The 25,707-nt window shown below is 42.9% G+C and overlaps 2 long non-coding RNA genes across 2 annotated transcripts in view; one reads left to right on the forward strand and one right to left on the reverse strand.

Moving 5' to 3' along the window:
• The window catches only part of LOC129512332 (uncharacterized), a 71,545-nt gene that overhangs the window by 11,855 nt on the left and 33,983 nt on the right, over positions 1–25,707 (reverse strand). The window lies entirely within an intron of this gene.
• Positions 15,520–23,069, forward strand: LOC129512333 (uncharacterized). The gene is made up of 3 exons (XR_008665028.1): positions 15,520–15,947; positions 19,121–19,176; positions 22,686–23,069. It is a non-coding gene; the product is annotated as an uncharacterized LOC129512333 (long non-coding RNA).

Below are 25,707 nucleotides of genomic sequence, written 5' to 3' on the forward strand. Positions count from 1 at the left end.
CTCTCACAAAAGCAAGAACAGGGGAGCTTAAAGTAGCTGGATTTAAGCTGATCAAAATTAATGGGAAAGAAAGTAAAATATCTTCTCATATTGGCACTTAGTACTAAGTCTTAGCAATATGAAAAAATGCTTCAAGTCTATGACTATTCACATAAATACACATTATGCATACATATGTCAGCATTGGATACATCTGCATGGATTCAAATCACTAGTAACTAACCAGAATATATGCTGTATGTCTTTTTTTTTTTTTTTAATTGAAAGATTTTATTTATTCATGAGAGAGAGAGAGGCAGAGACACAGGCAGAGGGAGAAGCAGGCCCCATGCAGGGAGCCTGATGTGGGACTCCAGGGTCATGCCCTGAGCCGAAGGCAGATGCTCAAACACTGAGCCACCCAGGTGCTCCTGCTATATGTCTTTTTTTTTTTTTTTTTTTAAGATTTTATTTCTTTATTTGAGAGAAAGAGTGCTTGAGAGGGCACAAGCGATGGTGAAGAAGTAGACTCCCCACTGAGCAGGGAGCCTGATGTGGAGCTCGATCCCAGAATCCTGGGATCATAACCTGAGCTGAAGGCAGCCATTTAACTGACTGAGCCACCCAGGTGCCCTAAGTTATATGTCTTCTTGCTGAAAGTTGTGTTATCAGTTGTCCTTCATTCTTCTCATATGAGACAATCTGCTGAAAGGAAGAGTCCGTTATTTCATTCTTCTCAGTTTGGGGTCTGTGCAGGACAACTCCCTCTATTTCTGTTCTTTTTGTGCCTTTGTATTACCCAATTCACATGGGCTCTAAGGTTTAAAAAAAAAAAAAGAGTAAAAATTCTTAAAATGTGTGATCGCACTAGTTGCCTGGATGGCTCAGCCAGTTAAGTGTTGAACTCTTTATTTCTGCTCAGGTCATGATCTCAGAGTCAGGAGATCAAGCCCTGTGTTGGGCTCCACGCTGGATGTGGAGCCTACTTGGAATTCTCTCTCTTTCTCTCTCTCTCACTCACTCTCTCTTTTTCTGCCTGCCCCCCCACCCCGCCCACCCACTGACTTGCACGTGTTCTCTCTCTCAAAAAAAAAAAAAATGTGATCTCCCAATTCCACTAAACCCTTAAACCCTGTGACTCCATGATAATTTTTTCTAACACTTTCCTCCGCTCACCCAGTACTTACAGCTTGAGGAAATTCACTCTTACGGGCTGTCCAATTTGCTGTCGCTCTAACGACTGACCTATAGCTTGTGTCATTCTTTCTGACAAACAACTTGAGGTGACAAACCTCAAGGGATTGGGATTTTCCAATGGTGAGTATACAATTATCGATGGGTTTCCTAAATACCCAGTGAATGAATCCCAATAACTAGATTGCAAATAAATCTCAACCATGGTTTTTTTTAAAAAAGGTTTTGGTTGACTGCAGGTTCTGAAGTGAAAGCTAAAAATATGAAATACCCAAGTGTTATTTTAAAAGGCTATTAGAAAGAAAATACAGTAAGTACTTTTTGGTTCTGACAAGTGGTAGCCAGGGGTCAGGAGACACAGAGTGGCCTGGGAATGCCTCGAAGGTGGTGGCCCCATGGCTGTGGCTGGGAACTAGGACCAGCTGAGGCACAACAGTGAATCCAACAACATTCCTTGACATCCCAGACCAATACCCTGCTCATGTAGGCTTCATCCCCTTGAATTTCAGATCTTCTTTCCATGCTTGTAAATTCTAGGTGTTCAGCTCACTTTATTCCTAGTTTAGCTTCAGTTTTCTTATCCATAAAATAATGTTAGAAGAATGAATGAGGACAACATATATAAAACACCTAACACTGCAGCACAAGAGATCACCTAAAAGTGCTATTGATGGATTGCTAGGTTGGTTGATTCATTGATTGACTCATTCATTCAATGTATCCAATATGTACAAGGGTCTCTACTAGGTGTGGGAAGTAATCCTGTCCAAAAAGTCAGGGTGCTGGCTTGGTCCATTATTTCACAGCGCGGAGGCCTATGGAACTCTCAGGTAAAGATATGTAACTTCAGAAGTTCTGTGATGTTATGCAGTTATAAGCAGAATTATATTGTGTTCCTAAGTGCTTGTGAAAAAATTTCTAGACATAGAAGATTTTATCAAATACTCGAAGGAATCTGTGTTGTGATCATCTTTGCCACCTCGTGGGGTAGCCTACATACAATGGAAGCCAACAAGGAAAAAAACTAAATAGAAATCTGGAAAAAAGACAAAATTATAACAACTTTTGTTTGCTGTAAATTTCTCTCCTTTTAGTGAAAGGCCATCTGGCTAATTCAGTGCAACTACTCTTTGCAAAAAAACAAAGCCACTGGTTTATTGCTCCTAGACACTAAACTATTTTGTGGTCATTGAGTCAACTTAGTTCTCTTATTTGGGGGGGTCCATTACTTTACCCATCTCCAAATTCAAATTCAATCCCACCATCAGCCCATGACTTGCCATGCCTTCTCATTTTATTATATCACTTCCACATTCACTTCTTCCCTTGTTTCAGAACATGACTGTAGAGATTACTTTTCCATTCTGATTGGCCCTGAGCCACTTGCAGAATTACCAAACCAACAATTGAGTTTCCTTCATCACTTTCACTCCCATATTCACCAAGCCAGAGTGATGCTATAAACTCTGTCCCAATCAACATAGTTATACTCCATACTCACTGGGCATTTGTGAAATAAACGAAATAAAGATTTCCCTGTGTCTTTGGAATCTTTCTCTTTCATTCTTAAAAGGAAGAGGAGCACCAAAAATGGAGTTTGATTCCAGGGCCTCACAGGGGAGCAATCCCCAGGACAGGAGAATGTTATCTTCATCCTAACTTGGTGTGTTATAGGTCTGAGAGGAGAGTGTACATAAAGTTAGAGAAGTGGGCGGACCCGTTGCAATAAATTTGAGGCAACATCTGGTTTCACTTTTATAGCACAAAATTTTTAAAGCCTACCCTAAGCAATCATAACACATAAATAGTAAGTGAATAAGAAAACGAAAGTTAATATTTGAAAATGAAATCAGTCATTAGATGAAAAGGACGAGATTAGAGCCTATTATTTTCTCTTTTCAAAAAATTCGTGTATCATGTTTACTGTTATTTAAAGTATTTTCAAAATATTGGCATAAATTGCTATTTTTTTTTAAACTACTGCAGATAATTCATTTGTGTTGCAACATATCCTCAAGTGGGAAAATTGTCTGGTGACAAAATAGAAAGTAGGCCACTGGGGAGAAAATACACACACACACACACACACACACACACATTTGGGGTAAAAAGACAAATCCATCTGATTAAATAGACTCTGTTTTATCACCATATGTACATAATATTTAAAATAAAGAAAAATGTCACAAGAATGGCCGGAGATTCTTTTTTTCCACTGCAAGACCTGAATGAACATAAGGCATGTATTTCCGGAGCTATGTTTAAAAAAGAAGAAGAGGGCCTTTGCCCCTAAGTGGCAATCCCCCGTCGGGGTGGGGGCGGGGAGCTGGCCCAAACTACTGGGCAGAGAAGGAAGAGGCTTCTTAGGAAATCCCTGTGAGCTATAAAGGAAGTGAGGACACAGAAAATGCAGAGACCCAATAACCCCCTAAGAACCACAGAAGCCTCTAAATTTCCATTGGAGGTTTTGAGAGTTGGCCCTGGTGGGAGGAGAAAGGTGACACAGAGACCAAAGGCAAGAGAAGCAACAACAAAGGCCTTTCGGGAGAAGCCAGAGGAATTTGGAGGCACAGTGACAGTGGAGACCCTGGGAGCGGAGGTGGCCAGGCCCTCCCTTCGCCACTGTCCTCAGACTGCCCGCAGGACACTTGGGGAAGGTCCTTGTCTTGGCCAGACACTTGGCTGACGGGCTGACTGTGCCATTTGAAAGGGACGTGGGAAGCCCAAGGAGGGGTAGGAGCCTCTTCGGGAGGGGACTTTCCCTGGCCCGTGAGGTTTCAGATCATGTTCTGCAACAGCCTCCTGGCTTGTGACAGCGTTTCAGGGAAATGAGACAACTCAAATGCAAATCACAAAGGAAAAGAAATTCATCCTGGCTTGAGAAAACAAACTGGGCCCTGCCGAGCCTGACAGGCCCGCCCCGAAGCTCAGCTCGCTGGAAGGGGGACACAGAGGGCAAGGGCCACAGCGCTGGGGGGTAAACACGAAGCAGGGCCTGGGTGCCCGGCGGCCTGCTCTGTGCTTGGGCCCTGCGTGCGTTGCCCCTTGTCCATCCATAAGGAAACGTCACAGAGACATTATTAACCCTATTCTCATCTGTAAGGGTGAGAAAACACATTCAGGGGAATTAAGTGGGAAATTGGCCACCATCACCCAGGTCCAGGGCCAAGATTCAAACCGAGGCCAACTGATCCCAGGGATCATGCTTCTCCCCTTGACTCTTCTGCCACTAATTGAGGTGACTCACCGCACAAATCACAGTTTTCTTTATACCTAGACTTTTCCTTGGGGACGTGGTACAGGTAATCTTAATGTCAGATAAGGTAGCAGCTTAAAACTAGCCAATTGCAGCCCTGATATGTCCGTCCCTAAGCCGTTTTGTGGAAAGGGGTAAGTCAGGCAACTTCCCCGAGTCTCTGCATTCTCCTCTATAAAATGGGTCAGGCCTGGGCGCCTCTCCAGTTCTCAACTTCTGTGAGGCTTTCCTAGTCCTCATGTGTGCCGAAGGGAAAACATTTCAAAGTCGTATTTGTTTTTTTTTAACAGCGCATATGATGGGATTATCACATTCCAGTTCTCTGTGGATACCGTATGTGTAAGGACCCCACGCTCAGAAAGTAAAAATATTCTAAAGACAGTGTTTTAGATGGCCTTGCGAGTGGAGCCAGAGCATTCCCAGCCAACCCTCTGTTAGCACAAAGCCTGGGTGGAAAAAAAAAAGAAAAAAAAGCCACTCAACATTCTTTGCCCCTTCCCAGCATAAATCATCACTTGCTGTGGGAAAATGATTACTTGCCAGGATGTAGGGCCTATGACTCATGATGCCGTTGTCCTCGGCCCCCGGTTGAGCAAGAACTAAAGGTGAAAAGACTGGGAAGCTGGGCTGAGGACTCTGGATTGCCGACTGTTCCACCTATGACACCGTAAGAGAGGAAAACCGAAAGCTAGGTGAGCAGCTGGGCCGATGGAGTCACGCTGCTGTGCTGTGGGGCCAAGTCCAGGGCAGAACGACGTGGGCCCCTGGCTTTCTGAGTCATTCCTTGGGTCTGAGTCGTTACAACCCCAGAGGCATTGATTGACAAAATGCAAATAATACCACCCCTGGGCTTGTCCTGACAGGCAACCAGTGTGCTAATTAATGCTTGTGTAAGAGATACTCTCCACATCCGGAAACACCAGCAAACTTCACAGAGAAGGGGTTAAAATTGCTCAACATCAGCATTCTTATTCTAGCCTAGAAGTACATGAGGTCTTAGACACCACAAACACCTCCCCTTGTGGTTTCAGCAAATACCGTGCTATACTTTCTCCTTTGTTGCTCTAAGCTTATGGAATATCTGCTGTAAACACACTTCCTATTATATCGCTCTACGTGGTCTTCGGTGTCTTTAAAGAAGGTTTGGTTAGAACAAAGAGCCATCTTGTGATCAAAAGAATAAAACGCTAAAATTACATACTGCGTATATAATGTCCTAGGAACTTATGAAATGCAATAAAAATTTTTTTTAAAGATTTTATTTATTTATTCATGAGAGACACAGAGAGAGGCAGAGACCCAGGCAGAGGGAGAAGCAGGCTCCATGCAGGGAGCCCCATGTGGACCCCAGGACCCCGGGGTCACGACCTGAGCCAAGGCGGACACTCAACTGCTGAGCCACCCAGGTGCCCTGCGATAGGAAAAATTGATGTTATCTACTCTGAGCATTGTTCTTTACTTTCTTCTTTACTGCATTAAAGAGAGCAAAAGTAGAAGCTCATAATGAAGATGATGTAGAAGGGAAGATTTTTTATTTTTTTAATTCTCCTAGTTTGGGGAGGGGCCGTTAGATACGGTCTTAGGGTGGTGGTTTGTGATTAAGGAACTAGAGTAGAGTTACTCGGGATAATGAAATGAAACCAGAGTTAGCTCGTCTTCAACTGATGTCAGGAAACAGTAGGTCTTTGGACATGAAGACCTCAGAGAATGGAAGCCTCTTCCTAATGCTAGCAGGATAAATGAAGAATAGTAGTTCTTCAAGTATGTTCCACAGAACTCTAGACCCATGAGGCACCTGCATAAAGAAGGTTTTGTACTCCAAAGTAAGCAGATGGGCTAAGTGTGCAGAGTGGTGTCTTCTGCACCACAGCCGCCCTGTTAGAGAAGCCGGGCTCCTTTGTCACACCCAGCATATCCCCAAGGCACTGAGGCCCTTGGAACCATGCCTCTCCCCTTTTTTATGTTTCATGTGACACTTTTTAATCCTGTACAACTAGTGCTTCACGACCAATTCTTGGTGAAATGCTGGTGTGGAAGGAAAATATAAGGGGAAGAATTTACACGGAAAGGGATCCGCAGAAGCTTCCTGATCAGTGAGGCCCCAAAAGGTAAGATCCTAACGTGAAGAGAGGTAGACAAGGGACACCATGCAGATGAGCGATGGGTTGAACTGACCAGGAGAGGGGATCAAAACTTAGAAAAGGAAGCCAGCACTTAGAATACTTAAATTATATGGCACACAGTGTACCCAGCTTTGTGGGGAGGAGTTATTACTCTATTTATCATTAGGAAGAATAAGCAACTCATCCAAGACCACATACCAAGCAATTTAGAGCATGAAGGCTCAGGCAGGCCCGTCCAGCCAGACAGTCACGCAGAGCAGGGCTGCCAGGGCTGTCGGCCACCAAGACCGGGATGGGAATGGTACGTGTGGAGCTGTGAGGTAGCAGTGACACGGCCTCCTGGGATCTGAAAACAGATATGACGGTTTTCAAAGCTGGAGTGCGCTTTCCTCTGCAGGCAGAAGCAGGCTGATACAGTGGGAGAAAACAAAAAACAAAAAACCAAAAAACAAAAAACCCACACTTCTGTTTCTTTCCTTCCTTCCATCTTGGGTCCCTTAGTTATCAAACTTCCGGAGAAACAGGCAGGAATCGTGCCTTTAAAACTTTCTCTTGGGGCCCCTGGGTGGCTCAGTGGTTGGGCGTCTGCCTTTAGCGCAGGGCGTGACCCCGGGGTCCTGGGATCGAGTCCTGCATGGGGCTCCCTGCATGGAGCCTGCTTCTCCCTCTGCCTGTGTCTCTGCCTCTCTGTGTCTCTCATGAATAGATAACTAAATTTTTTTTTAATAAATAAAGGAAAAATAAATAAAAGAAAACTTTCTCTTGCCAATTCAAAGCAGGCAGCATTTTCTCTCATAGGAGGTCCTCATTTCCGATGTCCAGAGGAAAACAGGCTCCAATTTTTCTCCCCCAGAGGGGACAGGCCACAGGCACTCCACCTGGGCACCCACACGCATCCCGTTCCTCTGGCTTCCTCAAAGCCCTGCTCTGTGAGCACTGCCGCTGTGTCCAGGAGGGATGTCTGACGGCCGTGACACTGAAGGATCATGCAAAAAGACAGGTGCTCTGGCCTAAAAATAAATGTTCTCTTTCAAGAGCTGCCATCGACTTTATCTAAACTAATACTAAAAAAAAAAAAAAAAAAAAAAAAAAAAAAAAAAAACAACACTAATACTAGATTCTCTAGGTGGTTGGAATTCAGGGAAAAGCTTCAGATTTTCTTGGGTATATTGTTTACATGGGAGACGGCATCTCAGAGAGCCCATCTTCGTACAGTGCGTGGATTGGAGGAGCTAGGCATTGTAGGCAAGGTGTTACTTCATCAGTAAGCCCTCACCTTATTTAATCTCCCCTGTTTAACAGTTTAAAACAAGATCACCCCAATATATCTGTTTTTACCTACGAACGACCTAACTCTGCTGCCCGGTAATGTATTATGAATGATATAAAGCACTCACAAAAAAAGGTTTTTAAAAAATATTTAAAGATACATTTATTTATTTTCACTATTCCCCCCATACCTCGATAAATCAAGGGATCGGCGCACCTCACTTTGTGATCACTGACCTTACAGTTTGCCTGTCATGAGAGAACTCATCTATTAAATGAGCTCAGAAAGCTTTTGAGTCTCTAAATAATCTCGTTAAAAACCTAAACAGCCCATTAATAACCTTATTGGTCTTAAGGCAATTGAACTATGCCCTCATAAAAAACCATTAAGCAAAAGAATGTAGGCCACTGGTTGGCTGGCTCGCAAGGAGTTACTTCTATTTCCCCAAATGCTTTTGGATCACTGCCCACTGGATTTTAAGGGAACAGCTAAATATCGTCTCCTCGGTAATGTTATTCTCCCTCAAGTGCGTGTAATCTTGCAGAGCTGTTTCTCCAGAAGAGAACAAGGTTATGTGAAGGGGAGAGAACATCTCTCCCTCCAGGGCAGTTGTGCAATGCAGGGTCAAGGGCTCTGTCTACAGAACTCAAAACCAGATCTTCAGGGAGTGCTAGGAGAAGAGAAGGAGCTGAACAGGGTGATCGTGCCCCTGCTTGGGCACGGCAATTACTTGAGTTTTCAGATGAAGAGTGCTGTCGGAGGCCCAACAAACTATGTGGCACAACCAATAAAATTTTTTTTTAAATATTTTTTTTTAATTTTTATTTATAGTCAGAGAGAGAGAGAGAGAGAGAGAGAAGCAGAGACATAGGCAGAGGGAGAAGCAGGCTCCATGCACCGGGAGCCCGACGTGGGATTCGATCCCGGGTCTCCAGGATCGTGCCCTGGGCCAAAGGCAGGCGCCAAACTGCTGCGCCACCCAGGGATCCCCAATAAAAATTTTTTAAAAAGACAAAAAGGTACCAGAGTGGGTGTGGAATATTTGCCGGGTACGGAACAGCACTACTAACGCCCTCACACGCACTCTCCACCTAGATGCCCCATGCACTAAATTCTCCTACTTAGAAGGAGAGTATTGGTCGTTCACCTCACTCTTCCTTTAAAGGTATGTTCATGTCTCTTTCCATTTAAAAAAGTGTATATTTGCTTTTTAAAAGACTCCTTGGCAGAAAAACCGACCAAACCACTATTACGTCTTAGTGTGACCTCGGGGAAAGGTCTCATGACTGATAAAAGCGCTAAGAGGATTGACAATTTGGTGATCCGTGACTCTGTAAAGAAGGAAGATGCAAAGGGAAAGGGCTTGGAAGGGCTACAGATCTCCAAGGGGGAGACACTTGGGGAAAATGGAGAATAGGAGGATCTCGGAAGGGCAAACAGCATCGTTCAGACTCTGGTTTACAAACCATTCTAATGGCAGCCACTCGAAATTCGGGTTCTTTGCTGGGCTAGTTCAGCGACCACTGAAATGAGGAAGTAAGCCCAACGCTTTTGTAAGCCTCGGAGTCCATAGAAGTTATGGAAATTCCTGGTGGGCTCACAAGAGACTCTACACGGAGGCAAGGAAAGGCAGGGAGATTCCACCAATGAGTCAGACCAAAGGGCCAAGGAAGGCCTACAAAAGCTTTTCTCAGACAAAACGAATCATTGAGAAATTTGGGAGAATGAAATCAAGTCAACAGATTTGGGAGAAATGGGTGTATTTCCTACAGGACCCGGGAAAGAACACTAAATGATAAACCTTTGGACTTAAAGACTGAGCGAGAAGGTCGCTTGGGTGGAAGAGAGACAACAGAGCGGCAGGCGCCAGCCCCCGAGGCTGGTGATAGTGTTGGGGGAGGCCCTGTGGGCAGTGGGCACCAGGAAAGCCCCCAGCATACCTAGAGGGGCTCCGGGAGCCGAAGGCAAGTCCATAGTCTGTGAGGGGAGGTGACGAGCAAGGCTGAGCCTCTGTAAGGCCTAATCCTCTACGCAATGGGCCTGGCGATGACCTTGCCCGAGGCTCTCTAACTCCACAGCCCCAAGGATGCGGAGACGAACTGCATCAGGAGGGAGCACATTGATGGGAGATGACTAATATATGGACGAGAATTTCTCGTAAGCTTTTGCTTATTGAACACATCTGTGATAGAGGCTCTGGCATCGCATTTTATACAACACAAACTCTGTAAAAACTCTGAAGTAACTATTAAGTGCGTGATGTCAGGTCTAATGTGGGCCTAAATAACACCGGACGCCACAGATGGTAATTTAGAAGGTTCTAATCACATCTTGACAACAAAAACATTAGAGTCTATATAATAATGTCAAAGCATCTGAATGAAAAGAGAAAAACACAAGCAATATTTTTTTTTTCTGCAAAAGCCAAACATCTGGATATTTTGGAAGACTGAACAGATATTTCATAAAACCACAGTTTTTAAAGTTAAAGTGTTCTGTGATCTGCTTGGATCTAATTATTTTCCATGGTTTTGCGTGAATATGGAAAAGAGTATTGGTTCAATGACTAATAACTGAATATAATAATGATAATTCATAGGTAGTGGTGGTTGAGCTTCAAAATTCCTATCCGATGTATGTATTTTTAGCGCCTTTCACACATCGTTAGCTCAGCTGCAGAGGGCAGGGTCCTTCAGAACTCACCACTATGGTCAGCTGTTGAACCCGCGTTGGCCTTGTGGTCACTCACATCTTTTAAATTAGATTTAAATAAGAATTTTGTTCTTCATTAGCCATCATTTCTCTTACATGGTTTTATCTTATAACACCCTGTTTTACCGCAGCCGAAGTACCTGCTGGCTTGTCACCTTCCCGACTCTGCTGTAATTCCTCCGCTGCTTACACGGGGTGGCCGGTTCCTGGCTGTGCTGGGACACAGCAGGTGCTCAATTAATATTTATTAAACTAAACAAGAGCTGAAACCCATGTAAAATTAAGACTTCAGCTAGCGTTCAGAGAGCACGTCAGATCATTTGCACCTTAGCTAATTTCCATACTTAGGCCAAGGTAGGCCTGCAACTTTGATTGCATCAGGTTGCTCAGTATTCACGTCAACTTGGATGCAGTTTTATTACTTTAATTTGTTAGTTCAGTGTGTTCACCATGACTTTCCTTTTGGTTTTCCCTTTTGCTGATCCCTTGCCAGCGTTTCTACGCTTCCTTCTCACTCCCCGCTTGGTCACTGCCTCTGGACAAATCCAGGCAGTCATTTGTTAGATTTAAGATAGAAGTTAGAGACACAGGAAGAAAAAACAAACAGAAACCTTGGGCATCACGTTTTTGCTTTTAGTTTTATTTCCCAAATCACTGTAAAAACAACTTGGAGCTATTTTCTTTCCTTTTCCCTTTTTAGCACGTTGTACACCCTGGACAGGCAGCTATGGTTTCTTAATGATTCTACATGATTTTTAATGCCTGGCCTTTAAACATTCAAAACAGTTTGTTAAGTTCATAATTAAATTTTAACTTGTTTTTCGAAGTCTGTGCCTCTGCAGAACCACTGAGAAACACGAAAGACAAATGTTGGCACTTGTTTTCGTAGCATAATCAGAATCCATTTCCTAGGGGGAAGAAATGTTTCTGTGGTTTACACTTGTATGCACAGTGACCCACCTCCCTGCAGACCCAGGCTGGGGTACACTACAGGCCACGCAGGGCACAAATGCAACCTTTAAATGCTCCCAGTTCCCCAACAGAGGGCAAGGTCAGGAGCGAAGCCCATAGCTATCCTCCAGTGTGGATCTCCAACTCTACCTCTTGCCTCTTGCCAACCTACAGCTTAAATAATTTTTTGAAATTGTAAATTTTGGGTGAATTTTTTAAAATCAATTTCAGCTGCACAAGAATAGAGATGGGAGCATAATAAGCCCTCCCACCTCCCCAACTCATTAATCAAATATTAACTCTGGTATATTCTCTTCTAATTTTTTTTTTTGAAAATTGTATTTATTCATTCATGAGAGACACAGAAAGAGAAGCAGAGACACAGGCAGAGGGAGAAGCGGGCTCCATGCAGGGAGCCCAATGCGGGACTGGATCCTGGGACTCCAAGATCACACCCTGGGCCGAAGGCAGGTGCTCAACTGCTGAGCCACCCACCCTGCTGGGGATCCCCCAGATATGTTCTCTTCTAAAGGGGCACACCTCAGTCCATGATTTCCAGAACATGCCAGGTCAAAATGCTACACACATCAAAGTCAAATGATATACAAAATATTCGTCTAGTGTTTTTCCTGCAGCATAGTCTAAGCTGGCTTCCAAATAGACTATAGAATTGATTAATCTTATTTATTAAACTTTCTGGACTATCCCTCAGCTTTCTAATTCCCTGGGGAATCTACACTTGCAGACATACTTCAACACCTAAGTATGAACTAGACTTGATCATGTCTACCCAAGTCTTGGCCCTCACTGTTTCCATGCTGCAAGAATCACGCTACTTAAATGGAATTTGGTTGTTTCAAATGTATTTAATTCAGTGTTTGTTTTGTTTATTAGTTTGTTTTAGGGCTTTGCTCTCCCTACTTTGCCTCACATGGATATTTTGCCCAATTTTCCCTACTTTATCTTCCTTCTTCACTCCCCACCTTGCTACTGCCTCTCAACAAACCCATTTCCAGATCTAAGTATTAAGGCTGTACCTACACGGGCAAAGTGGGGATCTAAGGCAACTCTGGAGAAGAGTTCAGCACAAAATAGCAACCTCCTGATCCAGGGGAAGGCAGGTGGAGCTCTGTAAGGGCTGAGTCTCTCCACCCTGACGCAAACTGATACGAGATAATTTCTATATCTTTCCATCCACTCTCAAAAAGCATATGTATTTTTACTACATTTAACCAGCACGTTTAGATGGCTCTTGTGTGCTAAGTATAAGCAGAGAGTGCTGGGGCCAAGGAAGGTCAAAGACATGCAAGAGAAGGGAAGAACTATATGAAGGAACTAGATCTGGGCTGTGGTCTTTATATTCACTCTCTTTTGTAATACCTAACACAGGACAGATCACCTCTGAGTGATGCAGAAAGAGAGACTCGGAGAAGTTAACGAACTGGCCTGTGCTTTCACAGTCAGTAGGTAAAAGAACCAGCATCTGAAAGCAGCCGGCCTGATCCCACAGTCCATCATCTTTCTACTTGCTGCCCTCTGCCTTCACACCAAATGCATCTGCCCTGATGATGTTTTAAAAACCATAAGGAGAGGCAAGATTTACACAGATCGGAAAAGCAAAAAAATAAAAATAAATTGAAAAAGAACACGAGATGGAAAAAAAAAAAAAGAACACGAGATGGGATTCAACAAAATCCAACAAGGAAGGTGGTCAAAAACCACAATGTGTGGTCATGAGCAAAAAGTAAAGACGGGAGGGACAGTCTGTGTGGAAAGGAGGTTGGCCTTGATGTCCACCCCATTAAGTTCAGGAATGATCGCCTTTTCCTGTGCTGATGTGAACTTTGGATTCTTTGGGTGACTGTTCCTTGCTCTACCGTGGCGTCTGAATTCAATGCAGAGCACTGGAATCCATTTGTACTGTTGACTCTTCTCATTCTTTAGCCCCTTACTCACCTACCTTCACCGAACCCCTTCCCTAAAATACCGGTGAGGCCAGTAATCTTTCAGAAATAACAAGAAAGCAGGATTTACAATTATTTTGATAATGTCTGTGCAAACAGCCATAAATTCTATACTTTACATCATGCAAAGGGCTGCAGTGTTGACAGTAAGAAAGGGTCAAACCAAATATTTGCATCTGGGGCCTCACCTGTTAGACCGGCAGTGAAGAGTCCAAAGTACAGCCCCAAGGCACCCGCCGAGGCCCAGCAGTGCACTTACGACTATTTTCCTGAAAGTTCCTGCTAGCCAACCCTCGCGGGCCCACTGCCGGTTCCTTTGAAATGGGGATCTCACCTCTCCCCATTCACTTATCGAAAATATGTCCATTACAGGATCAGATAAAGTCATTTGTATACTTATTTGAAATTCTTAGCAGCCCTGCCTGCTTTGGACCAGGAAGACAGTCATTTAAAGCTACAGTCTGATAAAAGAAGAAAAAAAATCACTGGGGAACTGTCTCCTCACCCTCGACACCTCCTGTCTCCTTCCTAGGGTTTGACCTGAAATCCTGGTGTGCAGCAGTGAAAGGGAAAATATCTATTCATGTTACTGGGAACCCCTAACACCGTCTTCCTTTTGCTCCTCAGATCATAGGAAATCAAGAATTTTTGAGGAAGCAATTTCATCTTGGTTTTGGTGGATTGAAACAAATTCAGGCCACCAGATAAAAGAAAGAAGAGGAATGGAAATAAGATCACCCTGCCCCACCTCAAGCCTGGAGACCTTACTGTCTCGAAGCAGCATTTTTTTTAATATAAACTTAGCATAAATAATTACCAGGAAGAAGTGAACCCATATTTCTTACAATAAAGAATTTTCTTTTTTTTTTTTAATTTATTTATGATAGTCACAGAGAGAGAGAGAGAGAGAGAGAGAGGCAGAGACACAGGCAGAGGGAGAAGCAGACTCCATGCAACGGGAGCCCGACGTGGGATTCGATCCAGGGTCTCCAGGATGGCGCCCTGGCAGGAGCCAAACCGCTGCGCCACCCAGGGATCCCAATAAAGAATATTCTGACTAACGAGCTCCAACTACGCTGAAGTCTCATGTCACGCCCACATGGAGCGTGGGTATCATACAAGGCACTTCCCAGAGCCCCCTTGTGCCATACTGATAGACAGAAGCACTGTACAGACAGCAACCAACCTGTACAGTCAGGATTTTCTGGATATTCTTGATGTAAATATATTGTCCCACTGCTAGAATAGAAAAACGTGGTCTCAAAAAAAAAAAAAAAAAAGAAAAAAGAAAGAAAAAAAGAAAAACATGTGTCTCTACATCCATCTGCATTAAGCTCAAGCGTGTGTGTTCTCTGTTACAGGACGACTCTGTCCTCATTGAATACGGTCTAACAAAGCAGGGGCATCGGTCATATTCAAAATCTTTCTGCGTAACATATTCATCACATCTTGTTAATTATAGACTAAATAGAGTCTGAGCCCAGTTTTGAGGGCTAATAACAGGGGAAAATATTATATACTAACCTGATTTTACTTCTCGATTAACAGATATACCAACGTTCTGGGTTCGGAAATGATTTTCCCTATTATTTTGGTTCTTCCATGAGCAGCCCCAGAATAATACAAGCTGAAATACAATCCCATTCCTTGGATGCTGGCTTCGCTGTTTTTCTCAAAGAACCAAGGCCTCTTGTGGTCCTCAAGCGTATCCACACAGCCACCTGCCGATGGGCTAGTAGTTTTGGTGTGAAAGCATCAGGGTGGGGGCTCAGCTGTGGAACCCAGAGAGCTGGAGGATGGCCACCGAACACTCAGCGTTTAAGAATAATGGAACTGCCTTAGCTCAGAAAAAGAAAAAAAAAATCCTAAATTACATTTTCCTGATGCATCCAGCACAGTAGATGCAAGCCCCCGAAGCCTGGAGTCGTCCACAGGGTGCTGCCCCAGTCATGCCCTAGTGGACGCTCTGGGAGGTTCCATAAACCCCAGAGAATATGCTCATGTGTGGAAATGTTGCCAGAGAATTGTGGTGGGTGTATATTGTGGTTTGAGTTCCTTTATGACTAAATGGTTTATTTACCTCTTTCTTTCTTTCTTTCTTTCTTTCTTTCTTTCTTTTCTTTCTTTCTTTGGGTCTGAGTGGCTATGAACCATCACCATGAGGACAGTTTGCTGGGTTTGGGCTTGTTTTTATTTTTTTTTTTATTTTTATTTTTTTGTTTAATTTTTATTTATTTATGATAGTCACACAGAGAGAGAGAGAGAGGCAGAGACACAGGCAGAGGGAGAAGCAGGCTCCATGCAGAGGGAGAAGCAGGCTCCATGCACCGGGAGCCCGACGTGGGATTCGATCCCGGGTCTCCAGGATCGCGCCCTGGGCCAAAGGCAGGCGCTAAACCGCTGCGCCACCCAGGGATCCCCTTGGGCTTGTTTTTAACGAGTGCACCAGTCCTTTTTGAGATGCAGCTGCCACAGAAAAGGAAGAAAGAAACCATGAGGTGAGTTGGGGGGGGAGAGAGGGGAGCACCAGGAGAGAGAATGCACCAAGTCTGACCACTTGCGAATCTAGGCCTCTGCCCGGTGGGGGGAATCACCGGCCAATAATAAAAGTGTGGTGGAGTCTAGGTCCTTTATTTAGCCTGGCTCCTTCCAAGGACAGCCGAGCGGGATGCAGGGGGGTGACTGCTACAGCACCCACCCGTGCCACCCCCCCTGCCGGGGCGCAACCGCGTGGCTTTGGGGAGCAATGAATGCCAAGGTGTGTCAGGCCCGCCAGCTGACCGGCCCGGTGCTTGCGACCACTAATGGCTCCTCGTTTTCATGCTGAAAATATGCGCCCCTTGGAACCTCTTGTCTCCTGGTCAGATGTGCGTGATGCGATCTACACTGTGGAATGCAGCCCGGGCATGTGCTTGCAAGCGCTCGGATCCAAGAATCAGGTTTTTATTATATACATGGTCTGTATTGCCTTCTGCAGTGACCTCCGTGCGCTTTTTTTTTTTTCTTCATTTGAATTGTGGGCTTATTTTTAAATGATCCGTTTTCCATCAGTCCCTTAGCCCCAAATGTCTGGCTGGCAGGTACGTGTGCTACAGTTATCAAAACGTCCCGGAGACGGATTTCACAAGCTCCTTTTTCCCTCCTCTGGTCCTACACCTGGGAAGTGCTGTGGTGTGGGTAACAGAGAGGTGGGGGTACAGCTGCCCTGGGCCCGCTCTCTGGGCTGGCACCTCTGCTGCATGGTGCGTGAGTAGACGTGGCCGGGATTGCAGGCTTCTCAAAGAGACACCACGGGTCCCATGGACACAGCATTAATACATTCGCCAAACTATTTACATATTATTGTTTACTTCCTCGTGAAGCTGGCTGTGTTCATTGAAGCTTATCTCGCAGGCATGTAGGGCGTGAGGAACACGCTTCACGTTTCTGGAAGGTAGAAAGCCTAAGCATCTTAGTTTTAGGCCTTCCTTCTCCACTAGCCTACTAGTAGGCTTTTGTGACTTATTTAATTTTTCTGGGGCTTGGTTTAGGAACCCTTCTTTGGATCCAGAGAAGTTTTTGGGTGTTTGTTTTTCCCTGTAGGATCTCCCTGAGTCTTTGCTATGCTAATGAGGGCTAGGAGTTCCAGGAATGTGCAGTGAATCCCAAGCTGACAGGACTATTGAACACTTTTTCCCTCAAAAAAGTGCTCACATCCTGGACTTTATTGCAAGTGTTCCATAGAATATAGTTGGGGGGATGCCTGAGTGGCTCAGTGGTTGAGCATCTGCCTTCAGCCCAGGGTGTGATCCCGGGGTCCTGGGATCGAGTCCCACATCAAACTCCCTGCATGGAGCCTGCTTCTCCCTCTGCCTGTGTCTCTGCCTCTCTCTCTCTCTCTCATTCTGTCTTTCATGAATAAATAAATAAAATCTTAAAATTATATATATATATATATATATATATATAGTTGGAAAAAGCCATAGAACTAGAAGTGCTCTTCTTGCTTTGACGTACTATGAATCTATAAAGACAATGCAGAATTACACACATTTGATGGATATATAGAGAGGTCGTTTATGAACCTGTTGTCTCAATCGAGGCTTTATGTCCCAGGTAACAGTCGTCACTGCTTTTGGTTACTTGTCCCTCGCCACGGTATGGGTGGCAGGCAGCGTCCTGAGATGGCCCCCGAGATTCCTGCTCCCCGACGTAAATACGCACCACAATACCCTTTCTTTGAGTGTGAGCAGAACTTGTGAATATGATGGAATATCATTTCCATGATTATGTTCCTTTATACGACAAAAAGGGGTCTTGTGAATGTAACGAAAGTCTCCCGTCAATTGGCTGAGAATTAATCCAAGGAGAGTTACCCTGCGTGGATCTGACCCAATTAAATGAGTCCTCAAAAGACGTCAGAGATTTGAAGCCAGAGACACTCTCCTCTTGGCCTTGAAGGAGCAAACTGCCATGTGTAGACGGCACCACAGGGCAGAGAATGTCGAGAAGGCTCGGCCTGCGGGGAATGACCCCAGCAAGAGAGCAGGGAGCTTACTCCTGCAACCGCACACAACTCAATTCTGCCAGCGACCAGGCCGTGAGCTTGGAAGAGAACCCTGATGAAAGCCTAGGCCTGGCCAGCATCTTGTGGAGGAAGCCCTGAGCAGAGGGTCCAGCTACCCTGTGCCCATACCTCCGATCTGTAGAAACTGAGCCAACAAATGATGTTATTTTAAGCCACTAAATCCGTGTAATTTGTTACACAGCAATAACAAACGCACACTTGCGTGGGCATGACGGAGCCATGTGGGTCCTCAGAATTAAACTGGAAAGGTTTTTCACTTTCTGCCCTCTAAACTTTAGTTTAAAAAAAAAAAAACAGAAGTGGCTGGTCTTGGTATTGAGTGAATGGATCTCAGCAACCATCTTCCTTGGGGAATTCTTTTCCAAAAGTCCACGTCTTTCAGAGGACATCTGATCAGTATTAAAAAGTCCCTTAGTTTTTTGTCTGGTTTTGGTTTTGTTTTAAGATGGCAAAGATCAACCTAACATACAAGTACTCAAGAGAAAGTAATTAACATTTTTGCCAGCAAGTCCCTTTTTTAAATCAACCAGTTGTCTAAACGGATACACCAACACTTCTAGACTGATTCCTCTATAAAATTTTTTGTTCTTCATGGAATAGATAACTATTTATGTATTTATTTTATTATTTTTTTTAAGATTTTATTTATTCATGAGAGACACAGAGAGAGACAGAGACAGAGACACAGGCAGAAGGAGAAGCGGGCTCCATGCAGGGAGCCCGACAGGGGATTCAATCCCGGGTCTCTAGGATCAGGCCCTGGGCTGAAGGCAGCACTAAACCGCTGAGCCACCCAGGCTGCCCAATAGGTAACTTTTTAAAGAAAACAATGCTATTCTAAGAATAGTCTCTATCATGGGAATTTTTTTTTTGGGGGGGGGGATTTTCCATATCTTTATATGTGTACTGATAATGTATGTATCAGGCCTGGCCTCTGGGTCTCACCAACATTGAGTATATTGATTATATTTTTAGTAGCTTCTTCCCTGAGAATTGAACAAATCATCATCAAAACCAAGCTAATAAAGGAGGGATTTTTTTTTCCAGATGAGGAGTTAAAGGGCAAATATTATTTATCTGATAATATATACTATTTCTCCCTAGGAATATGAGAAGACAGGGATTCCCATAGTACTCCTGAAGAGTTGGAAAGCTTCCTGGTAAAGCTGAACTTGTTTCTTCTCACCCTTATTCGAATGCCCACTCACATGCCCGATGTCTAGCCTACCACCTTCCCCACATTAAAGTGGCTCAGTTTCTATTTGTTACATCCAGTAAGTTTGAACCATCTCCTCTGCCTTATTAGTAGTACTCCCTGACCCGACCAAACTTCCTCTCATTTCAGAACGACCCAAGGTGAGGAAGGGTAAACAATGAGAATGACAATTAAGAACTGGTGATTTCCAGAAGCAAAACAGAAGCCCCATTTGCTTTACTTCATGTCGTAATTTCCCAGATCTGTTCCTCTTGGCCAATGTTGAGCCAGGCATTTTCTCCCTTGAAGGCTGAGCAACTTCTTACAAAACCACACTCTGTGGGTTTTCCCAGGTGCTGTTATTTCCTGCGCAGTACATGATAACAGTCCCTTACTTTTCACAGACTGAAAGTTTACAAAGTGCCTTCCGAAAGTCTTATCTCAGCTCATTTGATCCTCACAATAGTTCCATAGGGGTCAAGCCAAGTGTCATTATTTCCCACTTCTAAATAACAGAAATGTCTGTTTTCTGGAATTATGTGACTGGTCTAACTATGGTGAGCTGTGATGCTGAGTTTGGAATCCACATCTTTTGAATGTAAGTCAATCTTTCCCCAGGATTCCTATCCTCCTACAAAAATGTCAGTGAATGGATGGAAATAAATATTCAATAGGCAATGGCTTCCTACTGTTCCCTGGTCTTACCCACCCAAGTCCTCTGCCCCACTTGTAAAGGGCACCTGTGACCATGGCTAACATCATCAAGTACAAGTCCCCAAGCATAAATCTGGATCCTGTCTACCTCTAAGTCTGACCCTTTATCTTCCAGGAATGCTTCATTTCTTATAGTCCATTCCTCATACTTTCTTTCTGCCTAGACTTGCTCTGACTGCATTTTTCTGTCTGAGTAAGCTGTATTTGTCCCTGAAGACTCTGCTCAGACTTTGCCCAGGCTGGCCAAGCTAGTCCCCATCTGTGTCCAGTCTAGTCCTCTATTTATCACATCATTAAAATTTCTGCTAATACATATGCACCTCTCTAGGATATGGGTCTGTTGATGTGTCTGATTTATCTTCTGTCCTCTGTATTTACCCCAGTGCTAGGAATTTCATCCCTAAATGTTTGTGGAATTAGGATTTTTTTTTTTTTTAAGGAGTGATTTTATCGGCTAGGAAATAAAAAGCCAAACACAGTAAGCCTCCAGAGGTGTAGCTTCTCGACCTAAACTGGTTCTGAGGGAACTGAGAGTCTAAGAATGGAATGAATTGCTATACATTAGGCTGGAGATGGGCGTGGAGAACAGAGGGGAAAAATGCCCATAAGCTTTGGAAAGTTCTGCTGAGGATCTTGAGGATTTCAGGTCACATGCTTAGGCACTTGGGTGGCCATGAAGTTGCCCCCTTAGAACTCTCCCTTCCAGAGCACCTGCAGCAGGGAACATAGCTGTCTGACAGCCTCAAACTGACATAACTTTGGATCCACTGCAGCATTAGAGTTAGGTCTCCTTCCCATCGGCTGCTCCCAGACAAGGAGAACACTGGGGGTAGGAAACCTGGGCCATTTCTGCCTGATCAGGTCTCCTCTGATAGGACGTGAGCTCAGGGAGCTCAGGGATCCCTACTGGCATAGCTGAGGCTTTCTCAGAACTGGACTGTGGTCTGCAGCTGCTTCCAACCAGATCCTCTCTTCTCTCCTGAAACTTGCTCTTGCCTACTCATGCTCCCCACCCCTTTTTCTCCTTCGCAAGCATTTCCCCCAATTACTCTCTTGCCCAGGTAATCTTTCCTTGACATCTGCTCTTAAGAAGACCTGGACTTCTAAACTAAGAGAGTTAGTACTCTAAGTACTCAAGATTTAGGTCCAAAAGTCAAATTTTAGACTTGCTACTCTAAATGCATAAACTCTGCTTACAATTTAACAACGCCCTTAGTCTAAAGCTATGTAGTAGTTTTGAATCTGAGCTAAAAATACCATAAAACAGGACAAATGGGTTCTGCTTCTGTATATCTGATAAACACAGAGGCAAAATAGACAGTAAAAGTAGCCCAGGTTGGCCTATAAGTAGTGTGAAAAATATCATGGTTCACTTGACTCATGGGACAACAGGAGTGTGATCAAGTCATCGAGGTACCAGAGGGGTTGAAGAGCATGGACCAGGTGTCCAACAGTTACAGAGTATAAACAGCACAGCTGTCCCCATCACTAACCAGCTGAGGAAAGCCCCAGGAAGAGGATATTGCAAGAAGTGAATTGTGTATCAACTGCTATAATAGGGTGACCTTTCGGTCTTTTCTTTTAAATTTGTATGGCATTTCCAATCATTTTATACTTTTGTTGTGGCTATGGATACTCATGACAGGAAAGGTGTATGAGAATTGTGCAGGTTGTTATCTGGAAGTATTTCATCGTATGGAGAAGTCATTCAGACACCAAACAGCAGAGTTACCCTTAAAAAAATCCTTCAAGTAGGGTCTCCAAGCACCATGAGAACACAGCCTCTGGTTCTTCAAAAAGGCAGCAACCAGTCACCCAAACATGCTATGCTGTGTTTCAACTCTTTCACAGGATCTTTTAAGCTACAATTAAATTAAGCTATCAGCCCGACCCTTAAGGATGTGGGCAAGTCCATGAAGTAATAGTAGTTCTACACATTGATACTTCAGTAACTCAGTCTGACTGGTTTTCTTATCTTCTTTATTTTTCTGAGCCTTGTCTTAATGTGATCTACAGTTTTGCCTTTCTTCAAAATGATATAAGTTAAAAAAAAAAAAAAGTAAGTGAACTTTTCAATAAATCCAAAGAAAAAACAAGGTATATGTCAGCCATGATGAAATCCTAGGTGATTAGAGCTTCTTTAGATTAATGCAGTATCTCTCACATTTGTTGAACTCCTTGAAAAACATAAAATAATGTAGATTATGGTCCCTCCCACACCTGTGCTAGAGATTCTAATACAACCTCCCAAAAAGAGTCGGCTCCCAACCTCTGTGAAACCTAGGAGTCAACATTTTCCAGAACTTTTTTTTCCCTACTGTTTAATATTACAGAAATAATACCTTTCATTTCCTTTTCCAAATATAAAATTATATAATGATACTGAGAATGTTTTTCCAAACCACAAATATCCTAATAAATATCCTGATATATCCTACTCCATCTCTGAATATCAGGAGAGGTCTCACAAACATCACTGAGAATTATTGATCTAGTCTAACACTTTTACTCTGCAGAAAACCTGAGGTTGTAGATTAAATAATTTGTCCAAGTTTGCAAAATTAATAAAGACTGAAATGTATTAATGTAATATAAATTTATTTAATCAGTTTGAAGAGTATACCCCCCTATTGTTGAGAGGCAGTGAATATAACCACCAAAACACAATTACTACTCCAAAATGATAAACTCTGATGCTATGTTTCCTATATTATAATTTGATTTTGTCTACTAAGTTCCCACCATCTCTCTTCTATGCAGCCTTTCCTGGTGAACACAGTGCACAGCAAAGCACAATTCCTGCCCTCAGGAAGCTCGCTGTCCAACAAGCACAACAGACAGGTGAATCAATGACTTCGATTTATGATGCAGGTTTGATGACGAGAGAGCAGAGCAAGATTGAAGCACAGAAGAGAACAAGTGAATCAAGTCAAGGCTCGTGGGGACGCCTGAGGGGCTCAGTGGTTGAGCATCTGTCTTTGGCTCAGGGCATGATCCTAGAGTCCTAGGATCGAGTCCCACGTCGGGCTCCCTGCATGGAGCCTGCTTCTCCCTCTGCCTGTGTCTCTGCTTCTCTCTCTCTGTCCCTCTGTGTGTGTGTGTCTCATGAATAAATAAATAAAATCTTAAAAAAAAAAAAAAGACTCGTGGTCAGGAAGGCTTCCTGGAGCACTCCTCTGGCCACCACACAATGAGACACCCCCAAAGACAGAGCCTGTACCTGGTTGTCGCCCTGACTCCACACCGCCTACTACCACCACTGGCTCATTAGCCCTTTGTAAGTATCACTTGCACCTTCACATAACCGCTTCCTACATGATTCTTTAGCCAAATAGTTTCTACAACTTTGCAAACACGTGATTGAACTCGTTATTGTTTTTTTTTTTTCTTTCTTGAAATCTGAGTTAAATTTACCCAACCATATAATACCAAAGGGGAAAAAAAAATTCTCACTTTTACATCTTTCTATCCAAAAGGCAATCTCTTTTACCACCTCTTCTTTTGTTGTTTCACTCACGAGAACTTGGATACTTGAGTGTTTGTGTAAATGAAAACAAAAATAGAATTCTGTTTGTATGAATCTTACAATGAAACAAAATAAACCCACCAATTAAAAATCTTCAGATCAGATGGATGGCCTGCATTATTTCAATCACAATATAGGGCAAGACTCAAAAAGTTTCAGGGCCATCTTACAAGGCCTGTAAGTTGGTGACCCTCAACTGCTTCTTTCCTCCTCCCTTTTCTATTGGCTTCAGTGCTGGCCTGGACAAGCACTGTGATAGCATAGCCTCTTACTCAGATCTCCAGAATTGTGCCACCCACAGTCCAATGGCTGGAGGCCAGAGCACTGCCAGTCACACAGACATGAGTCAGGCTGTGACATGCAAGAATTCCCACTCAGGTTCTTTCCTGATGGTTTTCTTGGAATTGCCACCATCAACAGCAAGATGGTGAGAAATCTGTGATATAAAAGAAATATGTGGTAGGGCTGGTCAGAAACCTTGATTCCCACTCTTGTGACTTTCTCGATGTGTGACCATTAGCAGTTTTTCTAATCTGTTCTGCTATCTCACAGTTACTGTAAAAATCAGAATGAGATGATGAAAATTAATAGTTTAATTTTTGTTAGTGAGAGAAGAGAGACGTTCTCACATTTATTTGGTCACAGGGTAAATTATAAGACCTTCTGGAGAACAATTTAGCTGATAATTATCAGACTTTTAAATGCCCAGGGCTTTGGCCTAGTGATTCCTCTGGAAATTTAGCCTCCGGAAATAATGAAGAAAGTGCAAAAAGATATATGTGAAAGTAGGTATATTACTGTGCTGATTGTAATAACAAAATGTTAGAAACAATCGAATGTCCAATAATAGAAAGTGGTCAAATAGAGTAGAATGTACCTGCATAATAGTATAGTGTACAGCTACTAAAAATAATGTTGCAAAAATATAAAATACAGCTATCGGTACATAATGGCATGTAAAGGTTATTATTATTAAGTATACAGGCAAGTTAAAAAATGTGTATATATGGTGTTAAAGATATGTGTATGTGTATGTATAAAGATATGTGTGTGTGTATATATATATATATCCATAAACATCTACATAGAGAAGTGGGATGGGTATGGAACTATACTCACCAAAGTGCCAAAGAGTTTAACTCAGAGTAGTATTTTTTTATTTTCCTTCTATTTATGTGTCTGTTTTCTAATTTTTCTATAATATGCATATATTTCTATTATAACAAGCAATAGAAAGTAAAATAGCATGTATGAAAACCTACACTCCACTGCTATGGTATATCCAGGGATCAGAGTACTATATACACCTATGAATTACAAAGGTTTTGTCATCTCAATGATATATGTCACTGTACATTTGTAATAGAAATGGAATATAAGAAGCCCCCCTTTTCTATAGTAAGAGATTGCTGAGCCCTCAAAATACTGAAATATTTTGTAAATTTTCCCTAAAATCAACAGTCCTTTAGTAAACTTAATTGAGGTTAATGAAGAAACCAAAGATCTCCACGAAGAAGGTGATGTTGTGAAAAGGCTCTGATCCATTCATCTCGTATAACAAGTTTGACCATCTTTACCCACTAAACATACAGCAGAGAGTGTTCTAAAATAGTTACCTCATTTGCAAATAGGAAACTCCAGTTCTATTGCTGGTTCCGGCAAAAACTTTCTGCAGAAACTCAGACAAGTATAACTTGTCTGTGCTTGAATTAATTTGTCTGTGAAATGAACATCATGTTGGCAAATCCTTTAAGTGAAGTTTAGCTTTTGAATGTAAAAATATTATAAACCTCCTTAAAATGAAGTAGGAGGAGAATTTGGAAGAGGACGAGAAGAAAGTTTTGATGATTCATTAAAGAAAAATTCATAGCCATTTCTCAACGAGATGCTACAAAATAGCTTTAATGAGCCAATTCCAGTAATTTAACTCCAAAACATTACTCTGTTGCTGCTAAAATTTGAACTATTGGCATTGATATCTGACTTATAAACACCACTATATTTTATATGGGTCAAGTCTTTTAAACTTTTAGCCAACTTTAATTTAAATACTATTTTTCTCAACAATACTAACCTTTTAATGCAAAACTACCCAAATTATACAGTATTTATTTTTTGAAATAAATTACTGAACTATATTTTACTGAATTGTCAACTATAAAATATGGAAACACAACTAATAAAAAGAAATCCATGTCTCTATCCATTGTTGACTCCTTTTCAAGTGAGAGAGTCATGTAGAATTGAAGATGTTCC

Source organism: Nyctereutes procyonoides, unplaced genomic scaffold (assembly GCF_905146905.1).
Source record: "Nyctereutes procyonoides isolate TBG_1078 unplaced genomic scaffold, NYPRO_anot_genome, whole genome shotgun sequence".
In the NCBI taxonomy this organism is placed as follows: Eukaryota; Metazoa; Chordata; class Mammalia; order Carnivora; family Canidae; genus Nyctereutes; species Nyctereutes procyonoides.